This window comes from Dermacentor albipictus, unplaced genomic scaffold, assembly GCF_038994185.2.
Source record: "Dermacentor albipictus isolate Rhodes 1998 colony unplaced genomic scaffold, USDA_Dalb.pri_finalv2 scaffold_110, whole genome shotgun sequence".
Taxonomy (NCBI): domain Eukaryota; kingdom Metazoa; phylum Arthropoda; class Arachnida; order Ixodida; family Ixodidae; genus Dermacentor; species Dermacentor albipictus.
Genome location: NW_027225664.1, coordinates 166,384 through 181,133, shown reverse-complemented (window position 1 = coordinate 181,133; position 14,750 = coordinate 166,384). Strand labels below are relative to the sequence as shown.

At 48.0% G+C, this 14,750-nt stretch overlaps 1 pseudogene; it reads left to right on the top strand.

Moving 5' to 3' along the window:
* Positions 1-8,117: 8,117 nt before the first annotated feature.
* On the top strand, positions 8,118-13,074 carry LOC139053397 (uncharacterized; annotated as a pseudogene).
* Positions 13,075-14,750: the final 1,676 nt, after the last annotated feature.

Below are 14,750 nucleotides of genomic sequence, written 5' to 3'. Positions count from 1 at the left end.
GTGCGTTACGTTATCGTACGCTCCTTTAACATCCAGAAACAGGGCAGCAGATAATCTTTTGCAGGACTTCTGGTGCTCGACGTACGTCACCAAGTCGATAACGTTGTCTATGGAAGAACGGCCCCGCCTGAAACCGGCCACTGCATCTGGGTATACCTGGTAATGTTCGAGGTACCATTCTAGCCGTGCTAGAACCATCCTCTCCATTAGTTTTCCGATGCAACTGGCAAGCGCAATTGGTCGGTATGATGCAATGTCTACAGGCGACTTGCCAGGCTTGAGCAGTGGAATTATGCGACTGGTCTTCCATTCTTGGGGAACCGTACCTGTCCGCCAGGAGCTGTTGAATAGGAGCAGGAGCACTTTTCGAGCCTCATCACCCAGATTACACAGGGCACGGTAGGTTATACCGTCGGGGCCTGGTGAAGATGAACGCTTGCACAAGGCCAGTGCAGCTTCGAGCTCGTCCATGGAGAAAGGACTATCCATGCGGGAGTCGCGTGAAATCGGTGAGTGGCGGAGCGTCGATGTTCCAGCGCAACTAGTTTCGCCAGCAATCCTCCTGCAGAAAGCTTCCGCTACGTCAATCTCGCTGCATTGTTGGTGAAGGGCCAAAGACTTAAAAGGGTGGCGCTGCTGAGGGGTTCCACGGAGACCACGAACAGTTCTCCATATGTGAGACAATGGTTTTCGTGGGTCCAAAGATTCGCAGAATGATTTCCATCTTTGTGATGCAAGTTTGTCCATGCGACGCTGAATTTTCTTTTGAGTTCTTCTGGCCAACCTCAAGTCATTTACAGACTTCGTGCGCCTGTATCTTCGCTCTGCACGACGACGAATTGCACGAAGCTTCTCTAGCTCAATGTCGTATTCGGTGCGTGTGGACGTTCTCGGAAGTGAATGTTTCGCAGCCTCTAGGGCACCTTTTATGATGTCCTCTAGGCTAGTGGCCAAGTCATCACGACAGCCGTCTTCGACAATTGACTTGAACATTGGCCAGTCGATGCATTGTGTGACGGCGGCTAACCTGGAGTCCGTCAACCCTTCAACCCTAAGATAAGTGGGTAGGTGGTCACTTCCCCGCGTTTCAATATCCGGAAACCACCTGACCTTTCTAGTGAAAGAGCGTGAAACAAAGGTCAGGTCCAGGCAGCTACAGTAGGCAGTTCCACGTAGAAAGGTGGGGCTTCCATCATTTAACAAGCATAGTTCTTGTTCGGAGGCAAATGACACTAATCTTCTGCCTCTCGAGTTTATCTTAGAACTTCCCCAGAGATGGTGGTGGGCATTAAAATCTCCAGTAATCACCAAAGGCTGCGGAGTCGCTGTGGTGATTCGCCGTAATCTCTCGCAGTCCAACCGACTTGAGGGCGATATGTAGGCTCCAATTAATGTGAAAGTGAGCTTGCCTTTCCTCACTGTCAGACAGACGTATTGGTTTTCTTGGTCAGGCGACACTGGGTGATGGACATACGTAAGATCACGTCGCATGAATACGATGATCTTGCTGCATTCTCCGTGGGTGGCGGACATGAAACATTCATACCCGGACAGTCTGATGTTATCTGATAGGGGCTCGCAGATGACGATGACTGGGAACTTATTCGTGAACACAAACTGTCGAAAGTCCGACATGCGTGACTTCAGTCCTCTGGCGTTCCACTGAAATATCGACGCGTTTCGGACTTCGTCACGAAACGACGGCTTCTGGAGAGCCATGATTTTAACCAAGAGCTGCAAGTACTGGACTCAAAGTGTCCAGCACCTGTAGTGCGCTTTGCGCAGACGAAGACTTCATGTTGGTAAGTATACCGCGAATGGCACTCATGAGCGACCGCAGAATGTTGATGACCTGGAGATCATCAGCCAGCGTCGCTTCAACAGTGGCAGAAGCCGTTGAAGCCGGTGCGTTTTGAGGTATCTTAGCAGGGAGGTGTGCCCTCGGTAGCTCAGGCCATTCTTCAGGACGGGCGAGGCTCTCCTCTTTGTTCGCTTTCCTTGTATCTGTCTTGGTGGCGCAGTGCGGAGATGCGGCAGCCCTTCTGACTGTAGCTGGCGTGTACGTATCTTCAGTTGCGGAATTTCTTGAACGTTTTCGGTGTCGATGCCGACGTCGCCGAACAGCGGTAGCAGCCTCTCGATGCGTCGAATTGTCGCGCACCATGCGTTTTAGAATCGTGAATTCCTTCCGCATCCGCGGGCAATCCTTTGATGAGGCCTTGTGAGGACCACTGCAGTTCGGGCACTTTAGAACATGTGTGCTGCAGGCGTCTTCTGAATGGGACTCAGAGCACCGCGGGCACACTACACTGTTCACGCAGACACCCTTCACATGGCCAATCTTGCAACATTTGAAACACTGGAGGGGCTTCGGTACGAATGGTCGTACTGGATGGCGGACATGTCCTACTTTGACGTGGGAAGGAAGGCTGTCTCCTTCAAACATAATCTTCACACAGCGTGTGTTTCCCAATCTGGAAATTCTTGTAATGGAATTGCCTTCTGTCGTTGGCTTTATCAGCGTTGGCAAGTCGTCATTAGGAATGGCAACGTCGACGTCATAAATGACGCCCGCAGTACCATCGCCGCCTGTAGGGATCATTGATCGCACCTTTACGTTGTGGATATCAGTTATATTTTGTAGGTGTTGTAGGGCACTACGATGTAGCACATCAACTGCCAGGACATTTTTCCGCGGGTTTATTCGCACGTCTTTAATCTCATTTGGTGCGATTCTCTCGAGTAAGGAAGAGAGGACCTGCCTGTTGAGGAGCCGCAAATTGGTCGCCGGGTCCACGGGCATAAAGAGCACAGTGTGCGGCCAGCGCAGCGGTGCACTCTTCACGGTAGAAGCACTTGGCGACGAAGATGCCTGCAGTAGTCTTCTTTTCGCTGATCTACTCATCACGACCTGGAAGTCATCGTCCGACGAGTCGTAGCTGTCCGAACATATCTCAGTGTCCTCGCTGTCGGTATCGCTTGACGCACTTCCACGTTTCCTGGACGCTAGCCGACCTGACGGCTGCACACCAGGAAAGTCCGCGGAGATTTCTTCATCCATTACCGCAAGGAGGGAGCGGCAGCTCCCAGAAATGCAGGGAAACAAAGCGAAAAAGCGGAGACAAAAGCACAAGCGTTCTATCAAAGAATCACTTCGTCTTCCTTCCGAGTGTCCCTCCAAAGATTCATTACGCGTGAATGCTCTTCTAGCTGCTCAATCCTAGCTTCTAAGCGTTTCAGCTGGTCTTGAGTAAAATACCGCTGCCAGCCACCAACGTCACCCTTCCTGACGTAGCTGAATTCCTTACTATCCTCCACAAAACTTCTACTGTTAGCTGACATAATTCGCTTGGTTGCGTTGTGCCAATTTGAGTCGCTGTGTTCTTGGGTTTCAGATGCAAGGATGTGCTTCATCTTGTCACTCGCGCTTCGATCTATAATTTGCTGCAGCAGCTCTTCCTGATTTTCCAGTTTATCGCCGTAATCATCGCCCAGAAACCGAGCCAGTCTCAGAATCACACTTCGAGTATCCGTCTTCAGTTCTTCGTAGGTAACGAAGAACAGGTTGGGCTGGTCCCTCAAGGCGTAACCTGATGCACCGTGATCGAAGTAGCTTCCCTGGCCAGCGCAGTCATCTTCCAGAAAGGCGTCAAATAGTTCCTCGAACTTTACGACTCGGAAGCGATAAATGACGAAGGTAGTGATCATGTGGTAGGAAGATACGCACAAGTCTCATGGGTTCCTGGCTGCGTAGATGTACTTGGCGTCTTTCTTCATGACGCTGGTGCTTAATGGCAGGTGGGTGGCAGACAAGCGCAGTGGAAGACCAGGTTGCCAGCCGTCGAACTCGACGACCCCTAGAACGCGCAAGTTGTGCATGAACTCGTCAAAACCGTTCACTGGTTCACCTTCTCTTAGCATCAACTGTATGATGTACAGGGTCGTTCAAAATATGTGCGAACACGGCGAAGCGTGGCCGCGCTCCGCGGAGCGTCAGCGCATCCGGCGCGGTTGCGCATCGAAACAATGTGGCGCAGGCGCACAGGAGACTGGAGGCGGTGCTTCGTGTCGTCTGCTACAGCGCGGAAGCGCACCGTGCTTGCTTTGCTGGGAAGCGCACCTAAATGTGTGCTGGCAGCGCCCAGACGTGCCGAGATGGCATTGTCGCATTTTACTGACTGCAGCGCGTTGTTGGTTCCGCATACGGCAACTCAGCAGCATGTGTTCGCAGTGGAGCATTCTCGGTTAAATGCAGGTGTTGTTTCAAATTTCTCAGCTCTAGTCTGGTTTGGTTTATGCTGTTAAATGCCCAAAAGTGACTCACGCTATCGTAGATATCGACGTAGTAGAGGGATCTAGATCATTCCGACCGCCGGCGATTCTTATCATGCACGGATATAGCGCAATTAAATGACCGTCTTTCCTTCCGCCTCACAGACACCTTCACAGACTTCCTTCCGCCACCACTCACAGACTCACAGACCTTTGAGTCTGTGAGTGGTGGCGCTGGCTAACACTCCCAAGGTTCTACTAGGACACATAAATATCCAAGAAAGTGGATGGGAAAACGGCGCCGCGGTAGCTCAATTGGTAGAGCATTGCACGCGAAATGCGAAAGTTGTGGGTTTGGTTCCCACCTGCGGCAAGTAGTTTTTTCATCCACTTTAATTTCCATTAATTTATCGTTTCTTTATTTCATTTATTAAGCACAGGTTATTTCCCCTATGTTGTCCTTGGTGTCAGTGTTTGTTGGCCTTCTTATGATAACCTCCTCGACTGTGACACCGCTTTTATTACTGAGGCAGCATAAGAAATAAGCAAGAAATGAAAAAAGTGACATCACTACTTTTAAAACTGACAGCTTGACGTTTGTCAGCCGATGAACATAAAGAATGGGCTGTGGACCGTGCTTCATCCAAGATCATCAAGAATCATCCATGAAATCATCCAAGAATCATGCACTAGTACAGAGCAGTCGCTTAGCTTGGCACTTATTTGCAGCAGCTTATCAGCCGCGCCAGTGGATGAGAGATTGCCGTGCCAAGCTAACTCCCTCTGCCAGTTCATACCCTTCCATAGGACTGAACAACGCGCTGCAGTCAGTAAAATGCGACAATGCCATCTCGGCACGTCTGGGCGCTGCCAGCACACAGTGAGGTGCGCTTCCCAGCAAAGCAAGCACGGTGCGCTTCCGCGCTATAGCAGACGACACGAAGCACCGCCTCCAGTCTCCTGTGCGCCTGCGCCACATTGTTTCGATGCGCGACCGCGCCGGATGCGTTGACGCTCCGCGGAGCGCGGCCACGCTTCACCGTGTTCGCACATATTATGAACGACCCTGTACATCATCCAGTGGGTACCACTCTTGGGGTACGTGGAGAGATCAAGGTCGGCTTCCTGGGAGCGGAACTCCTGGGCTGCTCTCAAGAGATCCGGGTCACAGTAGGGACTGCGCGGGATGCCGTCTATGATTTGAGCGTAAGGCTTCCTTCGAGACATTGCAAGAAATTTCCAGTGAGTTTGGGTTCTGAAAAGAAAAAAAAAGCATTCTTTTAGCCATGCGCGCGGAGAAAATGCTGCGGCGACGCTGGCAAAAAGCGGCGAACCGACACAACAGAGCGAATTATGCAATTATGCTAAATATATGGCAGGAAACCTAGACAATCCCCAGAAGGCGAGTGCTAGTAACGGTTTCAAGGAACGTGCACGTTTCTAGCTGTTGCAGGGCACCCTACGATGGAGTGGAACGAAGTAGATGTGGGTGTTCCCACTTCTTGCCATCCACAAGTTTTTTTCAAATCAAAGAAATTTGGGTGAACGGCAAACAACTCTTCTCCATCTTTAGGTCGTGTCACATTTTTTTCTTTCTGCAATTTTAAATCAAGCGAAGCGCAAGAAGTGGTTGACTTCCTGCGTCCATCTAACTTGCCTCCGCTCACCTTTGCCAATCGCTCAGGGATATCATAAGACGGGTCGCGTTCAGTCATAAGCTAAAAAGACCACGAGGTTTTATGTGCCAATACCACGATTTGATTATGAGGCACACCGTAGTGGGGGTACTCCAGAAATTTGAACCAGCTGGGGTTTCTTAATGTGCACCTAAATCTAAGTTCGCCTAAATCAAAGAGTGGGCACGGTGGCAACACAAATATGCAGTACCTAAACTTGCTGCTATTTTTCATGCAGATCGCGCTTGGTTTGCTGCACTTATCACCTATAACGGCGGGGAATGGTGCGCTACAGCCTCAATGGTTAGCGTCCAACACGGCGATGGAAAATTCCCAACTTCACGGCGTGCTTCTTCACCGACCGTATGATGGTGAACCTTGTGGTGCTACCTTGTCCTTCCTGGAATCTGCAAGCATATCGGCATCGAGGATTGCCGCTACAGAAGACGCTAGCTTCACGCGAACCACCTGGCAGTGAGCACGGTGGTAACAACAAGAAGCAGTGCCTAAATCCGCTGCTATTTTTCATGCAGATCGTGCTTCATTTGCTGCACTTAACACCTACAACGGCGGGGAATGATGCGCTACAGCCTCATAGTTTAGCGCCCAATACGATGATGAAAAATCCACAACTTCACGGCGTCTTTCTTCACCGAACGTATGATGGCGTCCCTTGTGGTGCTACCTTGTCCTTCACGGAACCTGCAGGCATAGCGGCATCGAGAATTGCCGCTATATACGAAACAAGCTTCAGGCAAATCATCTGGCAATCACCACGGTGGTAACACCGAGAAGCAGTACCTAAATCCGCTGCTATTTTTCGTGCAGATGGTGCTTGATTTGCTGCACTTTCACCTACAATGACGGGGAATGATGCGCTAGAGCCTCAATGTTTAGCTCCCAACACGACGATTGAAAATTCCCTTCACGGCGGGCTTCTTCACCGACGGTATGATGGCTCCCTTGTGGTGCTATTTCGTCCTTCCTGGAACCTTCCAACATATCGGCATCGAGGATTGTGGCTACAAAAGAAGCTTCACGCGAACCATCCGGAAGTGGGCACGGTGGCAACACCAAGATGCAGTACCTAAACCAGCTGCTATTTTTTATGCAGGTGAGAAGATGCAACGCAGTGTCATATCGTAGCGAGAATGTCTGCTTACTCTTGCTGCCGTGCCCCGTCCCCTTATGGTATTGTGTGAAATGTTATAGGATGTATCAGCTTTTCTGAGATCTTTATACCTCGCGGCGCGATGTCGAACTGAATCCGGACTCTACAGTGGCGGAGCAAGTGAAACTAACAGCTGAAGACATCCAGGATATTAAGAAAGGGAAAACTGAAATAAACTGCAAGTTGAGTGCAATAGACAGAAAGCCCAATAAAATTGGCGGGTGCGAAAAACAAGTCCTTAACTGCACAAATAGGATAGTAGAGCTGGAAAGCAATCTTACTGCTATGTATAAGAACGTGGATGAGCTAGAAATTAGAAGGCGCAGATCTAATCTTATCATACATGGCCTCAAAGAGCCGCAAAATGAAAAAAAAATTTGAATACTTGCTCGATACTGTTACAAAAGGTACAGTCGCGGACAGATTAAAATGTACCACGGCGAAGGCGCCCGGCGTGGCGGCAGGGCCGCACCACGGCGCTGATATCGTTCTTCGCGCGCTCACGGCGAGAACACCCCGAGTGACGTCAAGCTTCTCCGCACCCTCGCTCTCACGGTGATGCTTGTCATGCTTGATAACTTTATAGTGCAACGTTCGGCTGCTCTGATGCTTACGGTCGCGACGAGAGGGCGCGTGAATCGCCAGTAGTTCAGCACTTTTCGTTGTCGCGCAGTAGCGTACCGCCGCAGGCCATCAGACCGCCGCACTGTTAAGAAACCAGAACTCAATGTTTTTGTTTTGTTTTTTTTGTCGGCGATTTGCAGTCGCGGACATAATTGTGACGTCATCCCGATACGCACTGTGCGTGTGCCTGAGCCACGGACACGCGCTAAGATAAGAGCTATGCTTTCATTTCTTTGAACCAGTTCTCACACAAGTCATGTGAGCATTCTGGCTGTGTATATTTCACGATGGTACATTAAAAGGGATCATTCTTGGTCATGGGACGACGAGCGTCTGTCTGACTGTCTGACATGGGGTGCGATCTTGTACGCGTTCCAAAATAGAACGGAGGCGGTCCGTTCCACCGAGCCGCACACGCTTGGTCAGTTTGAACGGTGTCGAACGCCATGACGTCAATTGTGAAGTGATATCTGCTGTCAATCATTCCGTGTTGTCTGATATCGGACGAACGCAACGGAACGGACCGCCAATTTCGCAACGGAAAGACCGGACCGCCTCCGTTCGAGTTTGGAACGCGTACAAGATCGCATCCATGGTGTCAGAAGTGGCTATCTCAAAACTGGCTACGATGTAGCGCTGCAGCAGCCCATCAACAAGCGAACGAGCGCCTGCTTCCACAAGAGCAAGTCTTTCCGGTGACATTCGTCAAGCAACGCTTCAGCATGGCAGGAATCAAGCCTCCTAGGCCTTTCGACTTCCAGAACGCTACGGACTGGCCTGCCTGGATGGATGAATTCGGCGACTACAGATTCGCATCCGGACTACATGAGAAACCAGACGAAGTACAAGTAAGGACTCTTCTCTATACAATGGGCAGAAAGTCACGGGAGATTCTTCAGTCGCTAAACGTGAAAGACGAAGAAATGGAGGACTTCAACCTCGTAAAGTCAAAATTTAAGGGCTATTTCGTCCATACCAAGAACACAGTCTACGAGAGTGCTCGCTTTAATCTACGCCGCCAACAACTGGGAGAAACAGTAGACCAGTTTGCAACCGAGCTTAACAGGCTAGCAGACAGATGCGAGTTCAAAGAAATGAAGGAACGCCTAGTAAGAGACGGCTTCGTAGTAGGACTACGAGACCAGCTTCTCTCGAAAGAACTACAGATGGATCCTAATCTTACGCTGAGCGCTACTTTGGCAAAAGCGCGCACAAGCGAAACGGTAAAGAAACAGCAAGCCGAGCTAAAAGAGCAGGAGGGCGCTATTCCAGACGCTCGCGTCGCCGCAGTAAAGCCCGAGAAATCCCCTGGAAAGAGCAAAAAGTTTGCACGCGGTCACAAGCGAGCTTATCGTGGAAAGTTCTGCAGTTTCTGCACCGGACCATTTCATCCGAGAAGCAGTTGTCCAGCGAAACAAGGTGCAGGTTTTGCCGAAAGTTGGGCCACTTCGGAAAGGCGTGCCGAAAAAAGAAACAAGCAGACGGGAATCTTGATGACATTGCCGAAGTTGATAAATTTCTTGGCACGGTCGAGCAATCTGCGAACACGCCATCTGAGCACTTCGTCACGGTACTGATAAACGACCATAAGCTCCGCATGAAAGTAGATACAGGAGCCGAAGTGAGAGTCGTCGGGCAAAATTTTCCTTTACTTCCGCGTTCTCTGGACAAAGCAGGTGATCTTAAAGGACCGAACAGTGCAAGCATTTGCACTATCGGAAAGTTTGACGCTTAAGTAGCTCGGAAAGACGACTGTTCGAAGCAGACCATTTACATTGTGCATAACTTGAGCACCCCCTTGTTGGGACTACCAGCTATCAAAGCCCTAGGAATCGTTCGCTTCCTAGACGACTTAGGAACTGCTGACGACATCGTAAGCAAGTATCCTAAGGTATTCCAAGGCACGGGTTCCATATCTGGAGAACATACCATACGTCTCGTTCCGAATGCAACACCGTACGCCCTGTCTACACCCAGACGTCAAGCAAGAACTGGACAAGCTAGAACGAGAAGGAATGATACAAAATGTCGAAGAACCGACCGAATGGTGCGCTCCTATTGTCCCCGTAATGAAGCCGTCTAGAGCGGTCAGGATATGCGTCTACTTAACTCAATTGAACCAATTTGTCAGACGCGAGCATCATCAGCTACCGACGGTAGAGCAAGTTATGGGAAGCTTCCAGGAAGCCAAGGTCTTTTCTAAACTGGACACGCATTCTGGATTCTACCAAATAAAGCTTTCCGAGGAGTGTCAAAAGCTCACTACTTTTATAACGCTGTATGGGCGGTACTGCTACCGCAGGTTCCCGTTCGGAATCACATCCGCACCAGAAATTTTTCAAAGAACCTTCTCGCAGGCCGTCAAAGGCCTAGACGGGGTATTGAACTACATGGATGACATTCTGGTGTACGGCAAGAACAAAGTGGAACATGACAACTGCCGTCGTAACGCGCTCGACCGACTGGAACAAACAGGAGTAACCCTTAAAAGGGGCAAATGTTGTTTCGCTGTTGAGCAAGTAGCATTTCTGGGCATGATCTTTGACGCCAATGGTGTGCGCCCAGATTCTAAGATCGGAGCAATCAAGGAGTTGCCTCGACTCCAAAACGTCACTGACCCCCGTATTCTTAAACGCGCCTTCACTTGAAGCTCCTTCTCAACTCAGCCAAGTCGAGGCGACGAGGCTTCCTTCACTCAAGGCTCCGTTGCGTTTCATGAACACTACTTCACCTTTCCTCCGCCAAGGAACGCCTTGAAAATGCGCCCTCGACTCAAGTGAAGTGTATCGACCGAGAAAAGCGTCTGATATCGAGACTATTCTTCAATGTGCTTATTAAAAGTCCCATTATTTAAGACAAATATGTGTTTCAGTTCATTCGTCTTCCTAATCAAACAACTACACGGCGCAATGTACAACTTTAGCTCGGCAACGCTGCCACTGCGAGCGTTCGACTGATAGAGCAAGCGGGAGCTGTATTTGAGGTCTGGCAACAATCGCATCCCAACAGCTGAGAGCATGGCGAATGGCTGAGAACCAAGATAACTTGCGCCGGCATTTGTCCGCTGCTCTTTTTTCCCCCTAGTGTTTTATTGGTGATTGACATTGCGGTTGATAATCGCGGTTATGATGGGTGATTTTTTCATTGTGCGTATGGTGACCGAGCCTGAATGACTTCTGAGGCCATAGATGGAACGGCCGATGGGCAGCTTTGTTTACCTTCAAGACCGAGTGGTACTGTGAGTTTGCTGAAACCAACAACAGGACAGAAAATATGGGTGAGTGAGCCATTCTTTCATGGAAGCACAGTATGTCAATACGGTTTTCTTCAGGATGCCGCTGCGCTGTTGACAAGCCGTTTCCGATGTGCACAAGCATGATTGACTCCAGTTGCTCATGCTGCGGGCATTAATTAGTACCTGAAACATATTCGAGGCAGCATAAGCTTGTCCAAAACATATATTATTTATTTATTTATTTGCTAATTGGAACTTGTGGAAGATTCGGCACGACAATCTGTTGTTGCATGGTTTCGCTTTTTTAAACGATAATGTAGAAGGTACGGATCGGCGCCTGCATCCAACGATCATTCCAGTATCGCGTATGAAAGCTTTCGGTAGAGGAGAAGCAGTTATAGTACACATGTGGCAGAATGCGTAGCTACGGCAGGTAGAAAAAAAAACAAGCGTCTTTTGAGTCCTGTATTTTGTTTTAGAAGCCGTGGTGGTCAGTCGGCTTGCTCAACTTGTAGCACATATGGTCAACGAACCAGCACTGGTGCCTGCATTTCCTGTGCTTCCTCACTTCACATATACGCTACGCAATGTTTTAATCTTCCGAAAATTCACTTGTCAATACTTCATCACCGCCATTTGTTTTTTCGTTCTAACTCTTTCAGTGTGCTATGTGGTAGCAGCTGATGCACGTTCCATAAACTGGGCATTCAAGTTTACGCAATGCCGACATATTTTTAGTTGTACTACGTTTTTTTTTCATTTCCATTGCTTGTGTATACTGAATTTACTTAGCGCGCGAGCGCCCCGTCTACATGAACGATTTGGCATTCTGGTGCAGGATGTGGGCCTTGGAAGGACCAGCTGATGAAAAAATCAACGCCTGTGCTGCACAGTAAGGCTTCTGGCAGACTTGAAAGCATCGATAGATATGGTGCCTTCCTGTTAGAATTGCACCAGCTCGCTTCCCTGAAAGAAGCTAGGTGCTGAAGAAGTACTTGACTAGCCTACCCGGTAATTCATCTGTGCTTATTTTCATAAACACTGTAAAAATATTCATGTTACGTGTCCATTCACAAAATGGCGAAATGGACACCCTGTTATTTAGAACCAAAAACATGAAACAGCCATGTCAATGAAATCAAATTAATTTTGTATTCCCCTTCAGCTGTCATATAATTTTTGTTTTAAATTGCATGAATATGATGGGCGAGGTCATCAGTTGCCCGTGGTCACTTGCAGCTGCGACAGGATCTTTTTGCTGCGCACAATTTGTGAAGCCACACTTTCGTAGCATTTGTAGCCAGCACTTCAGTATTTTGTGGCATGCTGAAGCTACTTTAGCATGAGCAAGTGTAGATTAAAAATATGCCTTAGTTTTGATGGTTGATTTCAGCTTTTCTGAAATAACGGTAGTAATGCGCTCTATACTGTATTTTCAGCATTGTCATTGTGACAGTCTGCATCACCATTTGGCCTATTTTTGGATCCCACAAGACACGCTGCTATCCTGGGTGTTGTACCTCGGTCAATTGCTGAAGTTCTGCAAGCCCCATTGAAGCCAACTGTCATCCGCATACAATGGAAGAAACTCATTGTTCGGGCCGTCATAATTCATCTTAAGCTGAAGCTAGAAGCAGGGTAGAAACAGCATATATTCTACAAGAATTTACAACTGCATGGCGTCGGGTGGCTACACCCGACAGACTACTGTCTTGAAGAGAGATGGTGTTTTATTCTAGAATATGTTTGTCAGCAGTACTACTACTTCTGTTTATATCTATGGAAACAAACAAGCGAAGACACCAAAGGCAACAGAGGAGATATTACTTCTACTTACTAATTGAATTAAAGCAATGACAAATTAATGGCAATGAAAGTGGTTGAGAAAACTTGCCATAGGCGTGCGATGCTGTAACCAATGGAGCTACCACGGCACCGTTTTCCCATCCACTTTCTTGTGTATTTATATTTTACTACTAGAACTAACTACTACTACTACTTCTAGAACTACATCATTTCCCACCTGCGGCAAGTTGTTTTTTCATCCACTTTCTTTGCCATTAATTTATTATTTCTTTAATTCAATTATTAAGTACAAGTAATTTCCCTTATGTGGTCTTCGGTGACTTTGCTTGTTGGCTTCTCATGATATGGTTATTAAAAATCGCGCCCCTCGGTCAACCCCCTTTCTTCTCCTTCATTACAGCTTCTGTTTGTAGGATCAGAGTTCACGCTGTATTGCATACTATCAAAGTACAAAAAGGCGAGAATAATGTTAATTTATTGTTCTAGAAAAAAAATTGGCACTTTAACTGACCAGAAATTATTAAGGGGTACATACTGACTTAATAAGTATGGCTGAAGAAAGGCCATCTGGATGAAAAATACAATTTCAGCTACAACGTGTCTATGAAGGCAAATACATGCAGCCAAACTGCTTTTAGTGGTGACGTTTTAGCTGGTAGGATATCAGAAAAATGATAGATGTCTTAAGCAGAATATTTCGACGGCTATTATAGTGCAGCAGGACATTAGCTGGACCTCTCCTCCACTTGCACACCAATGCAAGTGCGGCACACACAACACAGTTGGAAAGGCAGTTGCTCTTCGTGCGTGTGTTGGCACCCTCGTTCCTGCAAAAAGAAGGGGTAGATAATAAACATACGATGTTAAAGAAGGTCCATGAAACTAGCTTAGGTACTGTATTCGTTTTCTTTAGTTTACATTTCGTAATAATACATTAGTTTAAGAAGTTTGTGTTCTAGAGCGCGATTTTTTGTTACATTAAGTAGCTCATACTGTTTTTATTTATTTTTATTTACAAAGAAACATTTTTCCGCTGGTCTACCGCTTGCTCAGCAAGACCGACAACAGGGATCTAACACTTACATAAAGAAACCTATAGAGAGCTGGGATGTTCGCAATAAATGTGTGCGAGATATACCTGCTACCACTTGCTAGCACTGTCTGTATTAGGTGCTGTCACTACACCGCTACACCTTTATTTATTGGAATAAAAAATTACGTGATGCACAAAACTCTACTCTGTTGTATTGTTATTCTGTCTCTTTTATTCGAACAAAACATTACATTAATCTGTGTATACGTGCAGGTATCATTCTGAATGCCATTTCATGGTTGGTGACTTCCTCGTTCAGCTTGGATCTTCATAGGGATGACAAGCTAATTAAACTGAATGGTTGTAAGCAAGGATTGCGTAATTATTGCTTATGACTTTAAATTGCACCAACAGCACACGGTCCGTGCGAAATTACAGTCCATTTCTTATTTTGCTTAGCGCAACTAGCCGCATCAAATGAAATAAAATTGCTAAAGTTAAAGTGAACGCACCTGCTCGTTTACAAAGATGATCGCTTTGCTGCGGTGTGATTCGCCGTCCTTGGATAAGCGTAGGCAGTGGCGATCTGCCCGAGTACAAACAGCGCCGATGGGGCGACGGCCGGCGCTCGCGCAAGCGACACACGCACACAGGCAATAGACGCACTGATGACAGGAATCTTCGTAGCTGTTTTCTTTTTGCAAGTTCAAAGTCCGCCGCAGTTATGTATCGGGCCGTGCTTGAACTGATACGGCTTTCTACGATGAGCCGCAAGAAACACGTGAATGCACTGACGCCGATAGTAGGTTCGGAGCATTGGCACGAGGAATACCCATATGCAGGTCATCAACTGGCTCATGCACGGAGTAAGACGACAGTCACTGCACTAGCTCGCAGTCTTCTTGACAGGACGGCCGATCTGTCTCGGCGCTG